The 22,498-nt window shown below is 39.6% G+C and overlaps 1 protein-coding gene across 4 annotated transcripts in view; it reads left to right on the plus strand.

Annotated features, from left to right (window-relative positions):
- The first annotated feature begins 6,070 nt into the window (after window positions 1–6,070).
- Window positions 6,071–22,498, plus strand: part of LPAR1 (lysophosphatidic acid receptor 1) — a 129,300-nt gene continuing 112,872 nt past the window's right edge. The window contains exon 1 of one of the 4 annotated variants that reach the window (XM_019749562.3): window positions 6,071–6,557. The gene's annotated coding sequence lies outside the window, so the exon portion shown is untranslated. Of the gene's footprint in view, window positions 6,558–6,874; window positions 7,233–7,327; window positions 7,611–22,498 lie in introns of those variants that run through there. The other 3 variants (XM_019749568.3, XM_019749561.3, XM_019749566.3) reach the window with 3 other exon arrangements.

A 22,498-nucleotide genomic window follows, 5' to 3' on the forward strand; every position in this document is an offset into this window, starting at 1 on the left:
ACCCCAGGAAGTTTTCTTGAGTGCCTTTTTAGTCAGTCCCCACTCCCTAGGCAATCATTGTTCTTTTCTACCATCAAAGATTAATTTTGCCTGTTCTAGGACTTGATAAAAATGAAATCATATAGTATGCATAGTTTGGTGTCTGTCTTTTGTCCAGCATAGTTTTGTGATTCATCCACATTGTTGTACATATCAGGAGTTTGTTCCTGATGTTGCTGATTACTCTTCCATTCATATCCATTTTTTTTTTTTTTTTAATTTTTGGAATTTATTCTGCCTCTCCTTCTGGCAGAGTATATGTTAGCAAAGAAATAGGGTGGGGGGATTGTGACTGGGGGGTGGCAGAGCCATTCAGTTACATGTAATCAGTGCTTAATCAGGCAGGGTTGGTGCAAAGGTGTAACATTTCTACCTTGCTCACTTTTGGTGAGTGCCCACTCCAGAGGGCAGTATAGCAGAATCTCTCCTTTTCTCACGTCAATTCATAATCTAGGCTACATGGTGTCATTGAACCTCCAAGATTACAGTCAAAATATATGTGACTATATATATTAGTTTAAGCCAAAGTAACTGATAGATACACAAAATTTAGTGGCTCAAAGAACAAGAAATTTCTTTTTCACATAAAAGAGTGGGTGTTCACCTCAGGAGGGAGGCTCCTTTCACATGGACACTTAGGTGTCAGGATTTATGGCTGCCCATCACCTTCAATCCATGGCTTCCAAGGTTGGTGTGTGAATTATCATCACCGTCAATGAGAAGGACAAAGAGCATGAGGGAACACACGTGAGGGGATTTGATAGGTAGTCCGAGAATTGGGTAAGTCACTTATGCTCACTATGCTCACTGGAGAGAGAGCTCAGTTAACTAACTGTGGGGAATCTGGTCTAGCTGGTGCCCAAGAAGGCAAGGAGGGATATTGTAGTTAGAGACCTCTGATACAATATGTATACTCCACATTTATTGGGAGAGCAGTTTCATAGCTTTGATTTGGTTTGAAAGGGGTCTACATCCAAAAATGTTCCCTATTGATAAGGGACCGCTAGTACAGTTGCTTCCACTTTGCTCTAGAAGGTGTAACAGGCTATCAAGTTGAAACAACAGGAATGACATAAAATACACATGACTTAAGAAAACCCTCTGCCCAACTTTTGCCCAGGGTGGTGTAATGCTGTTCATATTCCTTGGAATACTCATTGCAAGTCTTGAGGCAGATATATCAACTACTAGAACTCACAAGAATCCAGCATATTAGAACCAGCCATATTTTATTAGAAAGAAAGCAGCACTCTTTCATGGTTTGCTTTTTTATACCTTGTGTAAGAAATTCTGCTCTACTCTGAAATGATGAAGATATTCTAAAACCCGGGAAATTTTGCTTTGCAAATTTAGTTGTTTTTTTTTTTTTTTTTTTTTTTTTTTTACAAATTTAGGTCTCTGCACCATTAAGAACTGACTTTTGTTTACAGCATAGGATAGGGAGGAATCCCATGTTGATATTTTTTTAAATATACAATATCTATAGAGAGAGTGTTAGTTATTTCAGCATCATTTACTAAAGAGAACATCTTTGAGGCACTAATTTACCTTGACTTATCTGTCATTTATATGTAGTTCTATTTCTGAACCTGTTGTTCTCTTTCATTAGATTATTTACCCATCACTGCACCAATACCACATGATTTCAGTTGGTAAAGCTTTAGGATATTTTGATATCTAGAGGGGAAATATTTTCCCTTCTTATGATTCAGCAGAATTATCTTGGTTGTTCTTGGCTTCTTCCACTTCCATGTGAATTTTAGAATTACATGGTCAAGGTTTGTGAAAACCCCTAATACAATTTGGAGTAGACTGTATTGTGTTGATGGAATCTTCTCAATCATGAACACGATATATCTATTCATTTATTTAGGCGTTTTTATGTATTTCAATAACGTTTTGTAGTTTTTTTTTATACAGGTACTATATCTTTCTATTAGGTTTCATCCAACTTATAGTAAAGATTTGTTGCTATTATGAGTGATAACCTTTCACAATTTATTATCTCTAATGGGCTGTGGCTTCTTTGCATATTGATCTTTCATTCTACAATGTTGCTAAACTCTCTTATTTGCGCTAATACTTTAATAGATTTGCTTGGATTTCTTAGTAGACAACTGTATCATATATAAGTCACATTTTTCTTGTTTTCTAACCCTTACGTCATCTAATTTCTTTGTGTGTGACCTTGGCAAGGGGCTTCAGTACAATGCCAAGTAGAAATGGAAAAACTATCTTTGCTTTGTTCCTAACTTTTAAAGGAAAATGTTTAATGAATTCACATTAAGGATAATGCTTGTAGGTTGTTCAGGAAATTCCTCCCTTTCCTAGTTTGCTATGATTAAAAAAATATATAAATGAGTGGCAAATTACTTTATATTTTCTAATATTAAAGAATTCTTACATTATGGTATCAGCCCAATGTGCTTATGATATATTTTTAAAAAAACACATTGCTGAACTTGGTTTGATATGTATAAAATTTTCAGTTTTTTTGAGATTGGCCTGTATGTTTTTGTGTGAATTTGGTATCAAGATTTTATTAGCTTATAAAATAGGGTGCTTTCCTTCTTTTTCTGTTCTTTGAAACTATTTGAATAGATTTTATCTGTCTATGAAGATTTGGTAAGTCTTCCTGATCAAATCTTTGACTGTTTTTGTAGGTAGATTTAGAAATACAAATTCAGTTTATTTAATGGTTATAAATATACTCATGTTTTAAATGTTTTGAATCAATATTTTCTTAATTTACATCTTACTAAAAAGTATCTATTTTAGCTGTTTTTAATTGTTTCCAATATTCTCTTAGTATTTAAAAAAACTCTACCGAAACCATCATAATTAAAATCTCATTCATAATCTTTTTTCTTTTCTCTTTTTTTCCACTATCAGTCTTACTAGGAAATTTCCTATTTTATTGTTTTATAGAATGAATTTTTTGTTTTGTGACTCTTTCTATGACTTCTTTGTATCTAGCTCTATTTTTAGCTCTAAAATTATATATATGACGCACATATTTTTTTTGTTCCTCATATTCTTTTTCCTTCATTTTCATAATTTTTTTTCATCTTCTTCAATTCCCCCCGCCCCTTTGTATTAGATGGAAACCTTTTTATTTGGGTGAGGGAGACTACAGGTTTGCTTTTTCCTGATCTACTTCAGACATTACCCGGATAATTCATGCAGAAATATACGGTAAGAAAAAGTGAGCAGAGTCACTGTCTTTAGGGTTTTCATTTTCATTGCAGTCTAGTCCTCATACAAGGCTGCTGTACACACAATCCCCACAATTCCCATTCCTGGAGTCTCCTTAGCCACTTCTACCCTGAAGAGTGTTATTTTTTTTACTAAATTGGGCTGCCTCACCCACCTCTGCCACTGGCCTTTTAAAATAGAAAGGTTTTGTAAGGAGAATGTTTTTTTTCTAGCCAAGGGGAAAACACTGGACAGGCACAAATAGCCCTATTTAAAAAAGGAAGACACCTATGCCTGGGGGCATCTGAAAAATTTTCCCAAGCAGGCTGAATTCTCTCAGGGTATTGTTTCACCAGAATATATTCTTTGAATCAGTCTCTACATAAATAGACTGGAGGGAAAGTTTCCAACAGATCGTTTTGCTGATAGTTTTGATTACTCTCTAGTAGAAAATTTCAAAGGCTTTTTGCCAGACGGAAGGGAACATGGAGTGGGGGGAGAAGGAGAACTGGCTTGACCTGCAAACCCTTCTAACCAAACAGCACAAAGCAGTGACAACCAGGTTTTCAATCCTAAATGCTTCGCAAATTGTAGTCCTTGGACCACTAGATAATGTCAATAATCTGACAAAGTCTACAGTATCCTTAAGATATTAATGTAAACTCTGCTTGAAATATCCCTCATTAAAATTCTCTTCATTTTGCAGAATGTATTTTTTCTCACTTTTGATGGCACCAGTTGTCCAAGGATTTGGCTCTGCAGAAGTCATTTGAAGAAAGAAATGTAGAGAAACATTGCTTGGCAGAGGATAAGAGAGGAAGGTTAGGACAGAGCCTTAAGATGACTATGCAAGAAAGGGAATAGTCTAAATGGTAAGAGGGCCACAGACAGATGAAAACATTAAAGAAAGTATATCAAGGTATCCTCCATCTCTGTTGAAACATCATCCACTTCAGTGTTTTAAGAAGGCTGTTCAAATATATTATCTTACTTTGATAAAGACAACTTGGAACCCAATTAAATAGACTGTGCTAGTATTATTAGCCCATTTCACAGATGACAAAACTGTCCCATTTGTAACACAGTACTAATTTGGATGAATTAATCTCTGTGCTGAACAGGATTTGATTTTAAAGTTACTGACCTAAAGCTGGCTATAGAGCACTTGCATTCAGACAGATGCATATTTGTCAGGAAGACAGTCTGTCTAGGCTGACCTTGTATTTTGTTCTCATTTCATTTTAGGCCATGGTAGACCAAATAAAGAGGAAATAAAGTGTTTTACAGCAAGTATCTTAGAACTCTTTGCCGTGTTGCCCTGAAAATAAAACCTACCCTGAAAATAAGCCCCAGTTAAGATCTCAGCCAGACTGATGCATTTAGTACATTATGACGATGTTCCAGAAGAAGATGACATGACTGTAATTGAATAAGTGTAAATTGTTGTACATGAAAAAATAAAACATCCCCTGAAAACAGGCCCTAATGGAACAAAAATTAATATAAGACCCAGTCTTATTTTCGGGGAAACACAGTAATACACATGTCTTGTGTGGACAGAACTTTGATGTTAGAGAGGACCACAGAGTAATTAAGGCAATTAATATGTAGTCAAAGCAGAAGCAGCCATATTCCTTAAGACAGTCAGAGATAAAATGAATATGTTGCAAAAATAGCAGAGTAGTAGGCAAGAAACTCATTTTCACTTTACCTTTGATTTATGAGGAAGGACTAAACATTAAAATAATCAATTATTAAATCAATTGAATAGCTATTTAATAATACTTATTGTATAATTATTAATATACTAACTTAATTGTTTAAAATGAAAATTTAAACTATTTTTTTTCACTAGATGTAGCAGTTTTGGTATTGAGAAACCTAATAGTCAATAAAAAGAGTGTGGAGTAAGAGACAGGAAAATCAGCTAAGTGATTTTTCTGAGCTGAGTAGAGCTATTGTTAAAACGAAAGCCCCTTTTATATTCTTTCCTTACCAATGTATACTTTTTATTATACTTAGATTTTATAGTGGACATTTTCCTCTAAGTCCTGATAAAATGTTGTTTAGCGTGTAAGATCACCTCCTCATTATTTGTGAGATAAGAGTATTTATATGCATTTCTGCATGTTGTATATGAACACATTAGTATTGTGCATACATTAAAATTTCTATTTTTTCACATTTTAAGTGGATTATTGTAAAATAGACTATAAATTGGTAGGAGAGGGGGCAGAGTCGTTTAAAGTTAATTTTTTAGAAAGGGGAAAAACGGGGATTTTGTAGTTTTCAAAAGGAAACAGCTTCTGATAGTAATTGACTAGCCGCCAGGGTTTAGTCATGATCATCCTGAGAAAACCACAAGGCGAACTCAGTCAAGGTTCTCAGTAGTCACTGGCAGGAGATGGTTATGTTCGCTCTGAAGCATACTCCCCTCCCCGGAAGCCTGAACTTTCCATCTCCTCCAAGGTTTCCCCTTCTGCCCACTGCAGTTTACAGCGACCTTTCCTTTCTGTGAAGCCCAAATTTACCGAGTGACCACCCCCGGTGCAGCCCTCCCTCGCTGTTCTGCGTTTCTTAGATGCAATTGTATCAGCCCTGCCCGATTCCCTGCCGTACTGCTGCCGTGGCCTCCTTTGTGCCATTTCAGGCGAGAGTTCACTAAGCTTTTTATTGCTAAGTAGCTACTTTTGATATGTGGCGGCTTTAGCAGTGGAGCGAGAGGCAGAGAGTTTGCCAACATTCCGGAAATCCTGAGAAGCCAAGGGTGGGAGGTGGCGCAGCTAGAGAGCCCCCGATTGACTGGGTGTTGTTATAGGACCTGGGCGAATCTCGGTGGCTGCCACTTTCCTGAGAAATATCCCCCAGCCTTAGTCTCGCGCTGTTCCCGCCCACACCTCCAGGTGTGCATTCCCCGCCCTTAATTACTATTCTAAAATTGATAGTTAGCACTAGCAAAGTTTCGCTGGGAAAGCGGAAGAGAAATTTGTAATCATGGACATAAGAGAACTAAGGGAACACAGTCCCACTTGCTTAGGTCTGCAGACCCAGTCCATCGAGAACTCAGAAATAGAAACGTGAGCACCTTTCTGGCAGCAAAGTCGCCTCTTCCGGCTTTGCAGCCTCCAGTTAAAGGCTGCACTGGGAGAAACTGTGTGCCTTCTGGAAAGTTTAGAAACTGAACTCGAGAGGCCATGCTTCTGGGGTTTTGCGGGCCCCGCAATGTTTTCCAGAGCTTTTCAAGTGGGAGGAGAAGAGCGACAAAGTGAAAATGCAATGTGTGGGGGAGCCCACCCGCGTGCCGCCAGCTGTCCCGCGCAGAGGTGAGCGCTGGAGGGAGTGGGGACGGGATCCAGAGCTGGCGGCCGCTGGTCTCCCGCCGCGGGTGTGTCTGATCAGGCTGCGGGGGCAGGGAGGATTGGTAAGATAATGAATGAGAGGCTTAGGCAGCCGGGGCGGGAAGTTCGGCAAATGAATGGGGGAGGGAGAGCGCAGGCGGTAGAAGCTCTAGGGGTGTCACACCAGGTAAGGGAATGAGCCTTGGGGGGAGGGAGTCTGGGGGTGCGGGAGTTGCTGACTTGTGCAACGTGGATTAAGCAGAAAAAGAAAGAAGGCGGAGGAAGAAGGAGGCTGACGTCCGCGCTGCTTCTTCTGCCCTCCCTCCGCGCCCCTTCTCCGGCCGCCCCTGCCGGCCCGCCAAAGCCCGAGTAGTAGGGCCCGAGCGGCAGTTGACGCCCCCAGAGTTGTGACTCCCCTATCCCCCTGCAAAGCGCTGCCTGGATCTTGGTCGGCCAAGAACGCGGCAGCCGAGCCCTCTCCGGCCTCCCGGCGGGGCGCGGGACCCCAGCAGGGTGGGCGCACGGGGCGGCCCCGCTGGGGGCTACGGCGGAGGGGCGGGCGTAGCCGGCATCGGCTAGCCGCCAGGCAGGGGTTGCGGGGACTGACCGCATAGCCGGAGGCCAGCCCCAGGGCGGCGGCGGCGGCGGCGGCAGGCGCAGGTAAAGGGGTGGGCGCGGCGGGGTGCGGAGGAACAGTGCCCCCTGGACGCGGAGCCTGTGGCTGCCGAGACGCCACCGCTGCCAAACAGCGTGTTAGGATCGCACTGTCCGGAGGCAGACGGGCTTTGTGGCAGTGTGTGCGTGCGAGTGTGGGTGAGTGGGAGTGTGGGAGTGTGGGTGCGCGCGCGCGCTCGCCTGAGTCGGGTGTGGGTGGGTGTGCGTGCATGCGAGCCGGCCTGCAGGAGGCGAGGCTGTCCTGGCCTCCCTAACCAACCAGTTGACCGAGCCCCGGGAGGGAAGTTGCCTCTGTCGCCCGGGCCGCTGGCCCTCCTGTCCCTCGGCCAGGTTAGTGCGTCCCGGGACCCGCCCAAGTGACACGTAGGTGGCCTCGGGTTATCTGGGACTGGGTGGGGGGAAGGGAAGCCTTACCGGGGGCGCTCGAAATTCCCCCAGAGCCACGTCAGGGTGGAAGTGGACCGCCGGGGGTCCTCGCGCCCCGCAGCGCGGAGCTCCCGCACCACTTGCTTCTCACCGACGACTCGGTAGTGTCTCCCGGGCTGAGGACTTAAGTTTCTGTCCAGCCGCTTAACAAACACGCCTAGCAAGTAACTGGAAAGTCTAAAGCAAGGGAGAGACCTGGCTCTGAGTTGGTGGTTTTGAAATCAACGGCCTCGTTTGGTTTGTGTAGGGCTAGTTTGTGCTGAATGGATTTAAAATTTATTTTTGTTTTTCTTTGCTGCCATTTGGCCTTTGATGTGTAAGAATGACGGCATCCAGAACTTGTTGCCTTCAGTCTGGCGCCGGTTGCTCTCTGCTGCTGCTGCTACTTCTCTCTCTGACTCTCCTTTTTTGTCGCAACCTATGTATTTTTCGTAAATGTGGGTTTCCAGCGAGTGCTCTCTTGTTAAAGTTTCACTATAAATGCGTTGTTTCCCATTACAGTAGATACATATTTGCAATCGTGAATAATTGAAACTATGTAACTGCAATTTTAAGAGTAAAATCCTCTATTCCTCCAGGCGCTAACAGTCCGTGTTTTTCACCTACTTGCGTTAAGTATCGTTTGCCGGTAGTAAGCATAACTGTGAAGTGAGAGGCCTGTGATTCAAAGCCTGCAGTTCTAGTTAAAAAGAGACCCTGCACTGGGAAAACTGCTAAATTCTCAGAAGGAGATATTCCCTTGTCAAATAGAAGAGTAAACGCCAAGGGGAAAGGGTGTATACTGGAACTATGGCTGTTTGGATCGAACTAAATTGCGTTGCACTCACTCACTCTATGCGGTCTAGTGGTTTCAGCCCTTGATTCTCCAAATCTGGGCAGGAGTACGCATATTTGCCCCCAATTCAACCAGCATTATAAGTATGTTAAGATAGTGTTTTTCTTGATACCTTTAATTTGAGGATAAAGAAGCCGAGTAGCAAGAGAAAGAAGTAGTGTGTGCGGGAAGGCACGGGCTGAGCTGCCCGGCAGGACTGGGTTGTCACTATCCGAGCACGCACGCGCGCCGCGTCCCCTAGCGGTGCGACCTTATCCAGTCAGGTCGGCTCGTTCTCGGTCTAGGTGTCCTCATCTGGAAAATGGAGGGGCTTAATGGATGATCTTTGCTGCTCCCTAAGTAACTAGAAACGGGGGGGGGGGGTGTAGTTATCCCATGTTAGAACAGTAGGAAGGGGATACAGGGAAGTGTGACGCGGTAGTCTGGGAGGGAAGTGAGAGAGCAAGAGGGCCAAGAAAGTGCAAGAAAACCAGCAGTAGGAGATGTCTGGAGGGGGAAGGAATGAGCCTTGAGCTGGGAAGTGATTTTTCTCTTTTTTTCTTTCTTCCTCCACAAGGGCATCAATAACACTCTCTCCACCCTCGGATCAATCTTTCATTACCCTTATTATTTAAAATGTGTGAACCTGCTTAGTTTTAAAATTGACATGGAGTCAAGTTGATCCCTACAGCTGAGCTGTGCTCCTTCCATTTGCATCATCTTTTAGGGGGTCAGCAGCTGTCCTGTGCTGTGGGCACCCAGCCTGGATCTCAGTATCCCTGGGAATGATGGGAAAAAATAACAGAGGTGGGAATGTAAGTGACAGCCCTTTCAACAACCTGGATTTTGAAACTTCTGTTTTCATTTGAAGTTAATATTTTTCAAAGAGTAATTTGATTTAAAAAGTCATACCATAGTCTTTTCAAGGTTTTACTGAATCTGTTCTGACTGAACCTGTTAGACCTACTGGAAAATTCGAAGAAAGTAAAATTCTTACTTGCTAAATCTTTTTGATGCATAATGACATTCAGTCTGATAGTGATTTTTAGGTCCATAAATCTTATTTCAAATACTTAGTAAGAAAAGTTGCAATCTGGGCAGAATCCACTATCGTTTTCACTGGGAAGCTCCAAGTGATCAGGAAATAATAAGACTTTTGAAACTCAGTTTGAGGTCAAGATTTTAATGTCTATGCTTGATGTGTGGCCTGTCTTGCTTTTTCTTAAATTTTCTGGTACCAATATGCATACACAATTGAGGAACATGATTTATTTTGAAAGTGAAGTGTGATGTAATAAAAACTTGAACATAAGCTCTTGATTTAAAGCCTGAAAGTCTATTCTTGCCTTGTTAACTCAGCATCATACTCCTGTTTGGTGACTTATTTTTTACATATCATATTACCCCCAAAGTCCCTATTGTGTTATTTAACTGTTTCACGGAGATCTATTATGGAGGTCTTGGAGTTGAGAGAGAAGGAAGACATTTTAATTCAATCAGCAATTACTGAATTCCCTCTCTAGTGACAAGGACAAAGATGATAAAAAGGACACTCTAGAAAGCAGTAGTGAGAGGGAAAAGATGCAGCTAACTTCACTATGTCGCAGCTGGATTGTATAACTGGGTAACAGCTGTAGCATCCAAGAACCTTGGCATGCCAGGGAATGGAAAATTTAATTCTGACTTTGGGGAAGACTTCACAAAAGGGACCTGAAGGATGAAAATGATGTGTCTCTTAAAAGATGAATGTTGGGGGGTGAAAATGTGGTTGGAGTCCAGGGTAATGAAAGCTGGAAAGATATGAGGTGGTAAATTGTGGGGGGACTTGGATGTTGTTTTAAGGAGTTGTGTTATGTGGAGATGAAGAGGAGAAAGGATCATTTAACCCCAAGATGTAGGAAGACACTGAGTAACACATACTGGGCCATAGTGAGGGGTGAAATGATTGAGAGGTGACTGGGCTTGTATTCTGTGAAATTTGGTTGTAGCTCATGACTAGTGAGTTCTAGGGTATTGCTGCCAGCTTATCCAGATTATATAAAGGTGGCAGAATAAATGAATTTGTGGTTTCTTCCCCCTAGCCCCCCAAATTGATAGTGCTCTTTGTACTTTTGAGAAATTTAACTTAGTAAAAATTAATGATGCTATTGTGTTATGTCTGGACCTTGTGAGGCCTTTTGAGCATGTGGGTTAAAATCACTGTCCAGGCACAGAGCTGACCAAGAAGGCATTTTGTTTTGCTTAGTTTAGTTTTGTTTAGGGAAGGGTCTGCTGGGTAATGCTAATTTAAACATGATTCCAACGGCAACCAGCATTCTTGACCCTGTTTATGTTAGACATAGTATTTGAGCACAGTGGTTGAATATTTGTAGCACAGAAGGGAAAGAATTATTGGTTTGGAAATGGGGTTAATGCCCTTGTAAAGGGGGTGGTAGTGGGGAGGAGGTGGGGAGGGAGCTGCACCCTGAGAACTGCAATGAGGACTGACACCCCTCCAAAATCCTTAACTTCCAATAGAAGTAGTTTGCTCAATACTGTAGACTAAGACTTCTTTAAGCACCTTCTTTCTGGTTATCTCCTTTCCCCCACCCTAAATTTCTAGACCTAAGGTGTCTAGCTCATTATCTGTAAGAAAGAATCACTCGGTGATCCATTTGGGGGAGGCACACTCAGCAGCTCTGTAAGTTTCCTCTCACACCCGAATACCTGTCACAGGTAGGAATAAATAGATGGCCTGTCAAGCTGCTTGTGGAAGGTGGAGCTGATTTAGGTAAGTGTTCTAATTGACCTTGAATTTGGAGATGCTGGGCTATGAAGGAGACAGATAATTAGAGGAGATTAGGTCAGCTGCCCTTACAAGTAGAATGACTCGTCTAGCAGTTTTTTTAACCTTCTGCAAGGGAACTTGGGTTTGGCATGTTTAATCAATTAATTAAGTTAATTAAGTTGAAGGAGCCCAAGGTTAGTATATTTTATCTCTTAGAAGGATACATTTTTGCTTTTGATATTTTTTTTGGGGGGTGGGATATGAAGGGAGCAATGGTGGCAGTGGTCGTGATTTTATTTAAATTCCATGGCATTTTTTTTTTTTTTTCAGCAAACTAGTATGATTTCAACGTAGCATTGTTGTTAATTATTAATGACTTATGGGGACATTAAATATTAAAGAAAATTAAATGTTTATTCCATATTCAGTGGACATTTGTTGCACACCTACCATGTACTGGGGAACAGTAGAAAACAAGACATGTAGTGAGGTCCTTTCCCTCAGCGAGCTTGCATTCTGTCATACTCCTGTTAGGTTAACAACAGAAGTTCTTTTGAAATCCTTCAAACATGGAGCATGTTTGTTGAGCTATTCTTCAACTTTAGGAATGTTTTCTTCAAAGTAGTCAGTGTTTTCAGGTCAGTTAGATTTTCCCTCAAAAAGTAAAGAAGAAGAGACAGCCTGGGGTTCTCCTCTTTTTCATAAACTTAAAATGTTTTGCCCAGATTTACCTGTTAGCTGTCAAGTCTAGAGATAGACATAGCTGTGTTGTATCTGTAATGCTGGCTTGCTTCCATTGCATTTTGGATATTTTTACTTTTGACCCAACTTGTGTTTGAAATTCTGTATTCAGTGTGTGACTTGCTTCCTAGAACAATCCAAATCTGTTGTTTGCGGGAAGTCAGACCTGATCTGAGGTCACGCTATCGTGGTACTTTGCTTTGGTAATGTGTTTTACTTATCTTGCTTAAGCTACTCAGGGACATGAACACAGTAGAAAGTGTTCTGACCAGAAGAAAGTAGCTGCATTCACTTATGAAAATGGATGGTTTTTGTAATGAATCAAAACTGTAGATGTGTGTAAAGTAAGTGTAATAATCTCCCTCTTCCACTTCAGCCTTACCCATCTGACGTAACCCTTTTGTCATCAATTTGTTACATAGCCTTTCACACTTGTCCCTTTGCTTATAGAAACCTACAAAAATGTTTGTGTTTGTATGTATTGATATATATGTGGGATATGTGTGTGTGTCTGTTTATATGTGCCCATATATATGTTTATATATGCATGCGTGTATGTGTCTGTGTGTGCACACACTCCCTCCTGCCTCTATTCTCTTTGGTTTTACAGAGGCTGTTATTGAGGCCACCACCATGGGTCCAAAGAGCCTGTGTGGCTCTTCTTGAATCAGTGAAGCATGATATTACTTGGTTAAGAGTTCTTGTCAGAGAGATATGAATGTCTGGCTGTTATGAACAGAGAACAAGAAAACTATTTCCAGCTGTGTGACCACCAAGACAACAAATATTGCAGAGAATGTTATTTCCACAAGGACTCTTCTCCATCTGGATCTTGGATGAGGGGAGGAGGGGCATTTCGGAGCACGTATTTGGCATCTGCAAACCTTTTGTTAGGTGGAAAACAAGGCACTCATGGAAGGCCTGTCAACCACTTTTGGAGCAGAGAAGATCGGTGGAGTTACTCATTACAGGCAGGTTTCATTGTGGGAGTATTAAACGAGGACCTCCTTCGGAGTCAGCAATCAGAAGAGGATAGGGATGGAGTGTTCTTCCCAAGGGAGTAGCACAGCTGAAACAGAACTGCCTTTTGTTAAGGGGCTGCTTTGCCATCTTGGATTACAATTTGTTGTGAGAGGGATTATTGTCATGTCAAGAAAATGAAGCATTTATTCTGTACCCAGAATTTATTGTAGTTCCACAGAACTTTCCTGACTTTCTGAGTAGACATGGAGACCTACAAGTTCAAAGTCTGGGGCAGGATGACTGACTTTTCCAGATTCCCTAGTCACTTTACATGAGACCCTGTTTGATGTAGCTGAAATCTTTGAGCAGTTCTATGGGTAAGTCCCTATGCTTGGCTAAGGACACTAAAATTAAAAAAAAGAAAAAAAAAGGAAGAGAAAAAAAACCACCCTGCTCTCAAGTAGCTCATAAAAATGGAAAGCCACGGGTACAAATGCCTAAGATCAGGCAGACAGAGAGAAATATTGTAAACCGAGGTTTACTCCAAGTGCCTTCTGAATATCAGGATGGAGAGAATAACTCTCCTTTAGAGTAAAGATTTGCAGCAGGATCTGTCCTCAGTGGACCAGTTGGCAGAAAACCTCATCCCACACAGAAGAGTAATAATTGAGGAAAGAACAGGCACTGCATCTGAGTGACAGGTTACGGTTTGTGGCAGAGTGGTGGTTTGCTTTGGGTCAGTTTTGAAAGGCCAATAGAAGGGTGTTGAAAGCCGTTGGGGACAAAAAACAAAAAGTGGCATGTTGATGCCATTAACAGAGAGAAGGGACATGAGAGTATGAGGATTGATACAGTGAGGCAGGTAGGCAGAGATTTTCAGCTGGTAGATTAGCTGAGAAGCCAGAGCTTGGCAGTACTCAGGATTAAATGTTACATCAAAGTAAATACAGTCATGTGCCAGTTGACAGTGGGGATGTGTTCGGAGAAATGTTTGGTTAGTCGATTTCATCATTATGCGAACATCATAGACTGCACTTACACACACCTGGCTGGCACAGCCTACTACACACCTAGGTGCATGGTAGAGGCTGCTGCTCCCAGGATGGAAACCTGTACAGCACGTTCCTGTACTGAATACTGTAGGCAATTGTAACACAGTGGTATTCGTGCATCTGAACATGTTGAAAATGGGAAAGGTACAGTGAAAAATATATGGCATAAGAGATAAAAAACGGTGCACCTGTCTAGGGCACTTAGGAATGAGGTTTGCAGGACCGGAAGGTGGTCTGGGTGAGCCAGTGCATGAGTGAGAAGTGGGTGGCTGTGGAGGACATGACTGTGCACCACTGTGGGCTTTATAAACACTGTGCACTTAGGCTGTACTGACTTTATAAAATCACACGAGGGTAAATCAAGCACAAGAGAAAATGATGCAGGCAAGAGACACGGGTAAGCATGAGATGGATGAAGCTCTGCCAGTGTTACTATAGTACACTGTTTTACAGCCAACTTGTTTTTTATACGTAGAAAGTGTACACTCTAAAATAACGATAGAAAGTATAGTGCAGTAAATACATAAACTTGTAACGTAGTCATTTATTATTACCAAGTATTATGTACTGTCCATATTGCCTATGTTTTGTACGATGGCAGCACAGTAGGCTTATTTACACTAGCATCACCACAGACACGTGAGTAATGCGTTGTGCTAGGATGTTATGTCAGCTATGATGTCATTACGCGATAGAAATTTTTCAGCTCCATTAGGATCTTAGGGGACCACCATCATCTATGTCATTGATTGAAATGTCATTTATATAGGGCATGACTATGCCAGTGCAATTTATGTGATAAGCTGAAGAGAACTTTTAGAGAGAGAAGAGTGGTATATACTTAGTTTTTTAAAAAAATTATTTTTGTTACTCTCCCCTGCCAGGTTTATTAATGTATGTTTGAAAAAATAAAATCATAAGATATTTAAAATGTACATTATGATGATTTGATATATGTATATGTTGTGAAACGATTCTCCCTATTGATAAACTTGGTGTTTTAACAAGGACAAGAAGATGCATTTTGATTTTTTGTTATTTTTCTTTCTAGCAGGTGATTGAAATAGTTTTATGTTATTTAACATTCATTGAGCATCCACTAGGGCTTCTCTTGACGAGGTGGTTCTGGATGTTTCAGCTTGATGTTTCTTTGGCGTAAATAAAAGTCTGTGAAACAATTCATTTCAGCAAAGGGAAAAAAATATTCTGCAAATATTTAGAAGACTGGTGGTGGCTTGGGGGATGAGAGGAATTGCAAATATAGTTTTAATTTACTACAGGACTAACAGCAGTGAGTGCCCTATTACTGTCATTACTACTATAAAAGACAAGCTGAAAAACTCAGAAAAACTTTGGAAGCCCCAGGAGCCTAAAGACCAGACTTTGAGAAACTCCAACAGGTTCCTCATGAGGGTTAATGGGATCTGGTCAAGTAAATTTAAGCTTGAATTGCCCGATTAAGGTAAAAGTAGGATACAGTATAACTTTGCTCTTTACCTGGTTTAAAAAATACCTTTTCCAGTTAAAAATGTATTTCCATTTCAGATAATTATGTTGGCATGCTTTCTAGCATGTAAAATAAAACAAAAATAAGTCTGTTCTTAGTCTTTTTCCTTTTAGCCCATTATGATCCTTTAAAATAATACTCATTTCCATTTGGTAGTCTCCTGTACTTTCCAAATTCTAAAATGAACGGTATGAGCTCACTTTAAAATGTAGAAAGTGCAGGAGACTCATCCAGAGTTCCACCACTGAAGAATACGTCCTTATTCCATTTGGGTATAATTTCCTGCAGTTTTTAAAATATTTAATTTTACTGAATATTTAATAGCATTCTGCTTTGTATCATAGTACACATGCCGTTAAAATAGATTCCATGTAAAATTTCCAATGACGACTTAAGGGTCACAATATTTAATATGCATCACATTAATCATTCCCTGTCTCTGTTTGCTTCTTTTCTGTGTCTGTTCATGGTTTGTGCTTCTCTGTCCATCTTTAGGTCCTGATGTTCACGGAGTCCTATCCTTACTCTAAACGATCTCCATGAACTTACCTACACAGTAGACTGTGGTTTCTAGGCCTTTGCCATCGACTGTCCCCTCTGCCTGGACGCTCTGTTCCTAGGTGTCCATCTGCTTGCTCTCGGCATTTTCATGTCTTAGCTCAAATGTCACCTTCTAGTGAGGCCTTCTGTAATTACTACATTTAAAGTTGTAGGACCCTTTCCATTTATCTGATTTGCCTGGTATTTTCTTCTCCATTATATTTATCTTCTTTTGACTTCTTAGATGAGGGAAAGTGTTAATTTTTTTAAACTCCTGTTTTATTTACTGCTGTTTTCCCAATGCTTAACACATAGTAGAACTCAAATTATTTTTTTGAATAAAAATTTTGTTTGAACTGATATTTTTTGAATAAAAAATTAATGTATTTACTGGCTCCTGAGCATAAGTAAGATGTGGTCTTGACTGCATGAGATTTATGATCTAGTGAAGGAGATGAGCTCTGAACAATTAACTCTAAGTGTGACTGGAATTAGGGAGATAAACAGGGTGTCCTGGAAGAGTATAAGGGGGACTGACTTTGTCTGGGAGGGGTGAGGAAAGTTTCTCTGAGAAAGTAGCATTTGTACGGAGGCTTGAAAGATGAATTAGTTAAGTGAAATTGGGAGGTGAGGATGGAAGAGGAAGGAAACACTGATTAAGGAAAAGAAAGGCTGATTTGATTGAAAAAAAAATCAACATAGTAAACAAAAGTCTGATTCTTCTTGAGTTGAAGTCAGATCATTTGTTTCAAATGATGAAATTACATAAGGGTAGAAATTGATCAACTTTGTTGGCATTTTTGATGTATCATACTTCATTTTCAATAACTTTAAAATAATCAGTATTTTAATTTTTAATTTTGAGTCAGTCATTATTGAGGGAATGAGGAATTTTCATGTGAAAGTATCATTTTTAAAAAAATGGAACTAGCTTAAATTCTGTTTTGTGCTAATACAGATCACTGTAAAAATTTAAAACAGTGCAGGGAAAGTAAACATTCTTGTTACTATTTGACTTCATTGGGAATAGTAGTGGTTCAGTATGACTTGGTTGTATATTGTCTTATTGTATATATGTAAACTTTTGCATAAATTATTGGTTTTATTTATCATGGTAACTAAGTGAGGTTTATGCAATTTCTGTTTCTTGTTGATTAAGGGTTTTTGTGTTCTGATGCTTGAAAAGAGCATGATTTTCTCTAGGTGAACAGATATGTTTATTAATTCAGCCACTATAATAATATCATTCACATCCTCTATGCCCTGATTCTGTACTTGGGCCGTCATAGACTGATACTGGTCCTGTAGTCTCTCTCGCTGTATAAATGGGCTTTTGTCAATTTCTTAATAGAAAATTCTATGTGTTAACCTAATATTAAATACAGAAAGGTTCCTGTTAGGCCTTTACTATGTGTTTATTAATATAAAATAAATTTCTATTGATTTGGGATTATATTCTACTTGTTTCCTTATCTTAATGCTGTCAATCCTCTTTTCTTTTTTTTTTCTTTACAACTTCACTTATCCTTCTGATTTTAAACTTTTGGTATCATTTTATTTAATATATTTTTGCCTGTAAACAACATTTAATTGATTTTATTTCAATATAATTCTTTATTTTTATTTTTATTGGGGAATATTGGGGAATAGGACCCATCAGCTCCATGTCAAGTGGTTGTTTTCAATCTAGTTGTGGAGGGCACAGCTCACTGGCCCATGTCGGAATCGAACTGGCAACACTGGTATTAGGAGCACTGCACTCTAACCACTGAGCAAACTGGCCGTCCCTCAATATGATTCTTATAGAGAAACATTACTTTTATGTTTATTGTTTTAATCAATATTTTTTATCTTAATTCTTACCCTTAAGTTTTCTCTTTGTTATGAAAGGTACTATAGCTTTGTGTAAACAAGCCCTGGCTTGCGTTTTTCCACCATATTCAGCCGCATGGCCTTAGATAAATTACATAATATCTCTAAGGCTACAGTTCTCTATTTGTGAAAGAAAAAAAACGCAAAACAAAACAAAAACACACATCTTCAATTAATGCTTTAAATATGCCTGCACACTGTATGATATGTGTTAGCTATCATTTTTATCATTGTGTATAGGTTGAATCATATGAAATTATTGGTATTTGACTATTCTTGACCTATAAAAATTATATTTTTGTATGGGTCAATCTAATATTCTTCCTGGCTTTTCTTTGTTTGCTGTCTTTTTCTGTGTATTGTTTGTTTCATACAGCCATAGTGTTTTGAAATGGCCAAGTCTAGTTGTCAATCTTACTAATGATGGCCTTTATGTTTCCAAATACATTCATAAGCCTGTGTGTTTCTGGTTCTCAAAGTCAAAGAACTAACTAACTTTGCATACTCCTCTGCACACCACACATTTAATAGGCCCTTATTTTTCTTGCTTTCTTATCCCTTCCCAATTTTCATTTGACATATACATATATATACATACATATATAATAAATTTTTATATATATCACCTTACAAATTTTAAGTGTAGACTTTAGATTTTGTATTCTATTTTGCAATAAGATCTGCAACACTATTTTGTGTCTATAATTAGTTTCAGCCTTCATCAGCCATCTGGCCAGGTAGGCCCCTTGCTCGGCTGGCTTGACAGGTGCCTCCCATGTAGTTGGGGAATGGCCTTGTATTTATCTGGCATTTGACCTGCATTTCTGGGTTAGACTCAGGATTCTTCATACATCCATCAGAGCACCTGTCTTGTTAAAGTTCAGAAGGTGCTGTGTGCATCTTTCATATTCGTGTGGTTCTAGAATGTGCTTCTTACCCATACTTAACAGAGTGTAGTTAGTGGACATAATGCCTTGGTTTTGGCTTTGCCCCCTCTCTAGTACTGTTGCCAAATTTTGCCATGTTGTTCAACTTCTTGAGCATTTTGATGGGAAGTTGGAAGAGTTGTATTGGTATATTCAATATCTTTCAAACTTTTTTTTTTTTTTTACCATAGTTAGAAATGGTCATGCATACATGAATAAAACTAGAGTTTCATGCTATTTACTACATGCAGTAAACTCTGATTTTTCCCCTCATTTTTTTCTTCTATACTCTGTACATTTTCATTTTTAAAAAAGTGCTGGTTGTAACCAGAAGTTTTGAACACACGGATCTGGCCATCAAAACTGCAATTTGAAAAACACTGATCTAGTCTGTTGCTCTTCCATGTAGAGTTAGGGTCATTCATTTTTCACCATGCCGTTATTGTGTACAGCCCCAGTTCCTGTGCTATAGTAGCTGGAAGTAGAGCAATGAATAAAGCAGTCATTATCATTGGAGGCATGAAGCATGGACATTGACCAGACGATCACTGAAGTATAAACATACAAAATGTGATAAATGTCCAGGGGAAAAAAAACAGGGTATTTGAAAACAGATTAAATGGGGAACCTCATCTGACTGGGGTGATTCAGGATTTCCCTAGGGAAGTGACATTTGATTAGATCTGCAGAATGAAATGGGGTTAACTCTGTGAAGGGACACATTGGGGTGTATGCCTGGGATTGTAGAGTTACGGAAGAATAGAATAATGGGAGCAAAATAGAGAACTGGAAGTGAATGATGGATGGAAGGTTGTCCTTTTTTGTTTGATGATTTAGCTTTTTTTTTTTGTGATACTTAATGGGCCTTCCTGTTTGGCTTTTAAAATTTTCACTCAACAAAAGTCAAACAGCAATAGAAAGCATATTTTCAGGAGGTGACTGTAGGTATGTGTTGAAGCAGTTTTTTATGAAGCAATTTTGTGTATTGCTAAATAATAGCTAGCACTTACTAAAGACTTGCTGTGCATTTTTAGGAGGTGTATAAAGCTCTGCGTGGATAGGTAGAAGTAGTTTTGCTTGGATTAAAAAAATATTCTCATGTAGTGGAGTTACCATTTAGGAATTATGCATACTTTGTAAAAAAGTAGAATGCAGAAGTTAAGCTTTGGTAAGTGAAGACCAGATGATTGGGTATTTCATAGGAAACAATGGGGTTTGGAATTATTGCTGTTAGGGTTTTTATTTTTTATTTACTTATTTTGCCATGGAAGGATGTTAGGCGTCATTCCCTTCCCCCACTATTTTAAAGCTGTATGCAGAGCTTTAAAATTATTTTAAATTGGAAATTCATAAAATAAGTTTGAGACTAAATGAGACCTGAGACTAATGTTAGAGATTAATGAGCTCAGGGCTAAATTAGTTTGAGACTTATGAGGCCATGGCTCAAGTGCGTTTCCCCACTGCTGCCCATGGGGCCTGACAGGACCCCACCTTTCCAGGCCTTCAGGTCTTTGTCCTAAAATAGAGAACTTGGAACCAATTTGCACAAATCATTCTCCCCATCGTAGTATTCAGTGACTCTATGCAAATTACTTTCAACTTTACTCTGGCTGTTTAATCTTCCAAGAAATGATGATCTCATGTCATTGAGCTAAATTATCTGATCAGCTCACACTAAACATGGAAGGACTCCAGCTATTTGCATCCTCATGCGTATTGTAAGGTAAGGCTCAGGTGGCACCAGCACCTTCGCTTTGGACAGCACCACTAGTGCTTCTCTTGGAAACATGGAAGAGTGGGCAAAGATTAGGACCTTCCTGAGCAAATGCTTAAGACTTGAACATCACAGTTGGTAGTTTACCCACTCCTGAAATGAATTTGTTGTAACCTTTTAGATTCAGTGAAGATGAAAAAAAATCATTATCTTAGGTTTATATGCTGGATGCTTGCTTGGGGGTAATATGCAGTATCTAAGTTGTTATAGGTAATCTACATTTTATAAAAACGCATTGAACAGTGAGTAAATGATGCTATTTCAAACAGATTTAAAGGCCTAAGGAATCATAGGGAGGATGACTCAGTTTCAATGACTATTTCAAGTTTAAGGAATATTTGATAAAGAACGGGTTTTATGTGAGAGGGAGTGAAAGGTACTTGGTAGCTCAGCTTTTCTTACTACTGTATTAAATCAGTCGATTCAAATACATTATTTTTTGTAATTTCAAAACTTTTGGCTTTTCAAATTCACTTATCATAATCAGCGCTTTATTACATTTGTTTCTATTTCTGAGGAAAGTACATTTCAGGATAAAAGATAAGATGAATGCTTTTCTATTTGAGCTCTCTACCTAATTCCTTGCTCATAATAAATATTTATTCAGGAAGTCCAGGTAATTGTGGGTATTTTACTTAGTGTGTATTGGTGCTGATTCATCAGCTATATTTCTTTATTTGCTGTTGAGTATCTTCTCCCGAAACTAATACTGTATGGAAACCTGGCCAGGACCTCAGGCTCCTGATCTGGGACAAGGCAGGGGCAGGTTGCAGTGTTTGGGATCATGGGGGCAAGGGGGGCATAAGTCCAGGCAAGTAATAGGCACAGGTGTTACTCAAAGCTAGTACTAGAAACAGGTTGGATCAGAAGGGGTTGGAGTCATGGGGTCAGGCTGGATTCAAGCCAGACAAAGCTAGGAAGAGTCACAGAGTGTTCTGATGCACTGCCTAGTGTTCCAAGGAAAGGCATTCTGGATAACCCTAAGAGAGACGCTATGTAGACGAAAGTCTGAAGCTCCCTGGAGGAATTTTATTTTCGGAGGTAGGAGCATCAGTTGAACTCTGCTTGTTCAAGAGAACCTCAGCACTCAAGCAGGGCTTTGTCACCATGACCTTGAGAAACACAATCCCAGCAACTCTTCAAGCATTTGGCCACCCCAAAGGATCAGGAATCACAAATTCTTATCTGATTCCATTATTATGAGCCCAGGTTTCATGTCTAAATATATTATTCCTGCAAGAGATTTATTGTCAAACTTATTTAATATTCCATTAATTTGGGGGGGAAATGTTGACTCTGGCCAGTAGCTGTTACGACAGAGGTTAGGGGAAAATTTGGGGCTTATTCTAATACAGGGAGAATGCACAGAATCATTTACCTACTGAAGTCCCTTCCTTTTTCTTTCTTTATCCTATTTTGATGGTGGAATAACTCAGCAGGTAAAAATTTTTCAGTAAACACATCTTAAAGTATTTAAAACTATTCAACACATTTAAAAATATTTGTTTTTATGTAAAAAACTCCTTAGAATAGTCTTAAAACTGTTGTAAAAATTATTTTTTGAAACCACATTATGGCAATATTTAAATAAACAAACACTCATATTTGCAGTTCCTAATGTAATATATTTTTCATTTAATCATGTTAGTTTTTGGCCTATTCCCTTTATGGTCTATTTTGTGGTCTACTTCTGCCTAGAGGCAACAAATGTGTTTTTGTTCTACTGACCATTTTCTATCTACAGTTATACAGGGCAGTATAGTCTGAATCATTATATTTTTAATAGACTGATAGTAATCCATTAAGCTGTTAAACTTGTTCATTCAACCATTGTCCTATTTTTGGATATTTAGTTTTATTTCTCATTTC

The sequence above is a fragment of the Rhinolophus sinicus genome, chromosome 16 (genome assembly GCF_057876585.1).
Source record: "Rhinolophus sinicus isolate RSI-liver-muscle chromosome 16, RSI-T2T, whole genome shotgun sequence".
Classification (NCBI taxonomy): Eukaryota; Metazoa; Chordata; class Mammalia; order Chiroptera; family Rhinolophidae; genus Rhinolophus; species Rhinolophus sinicus.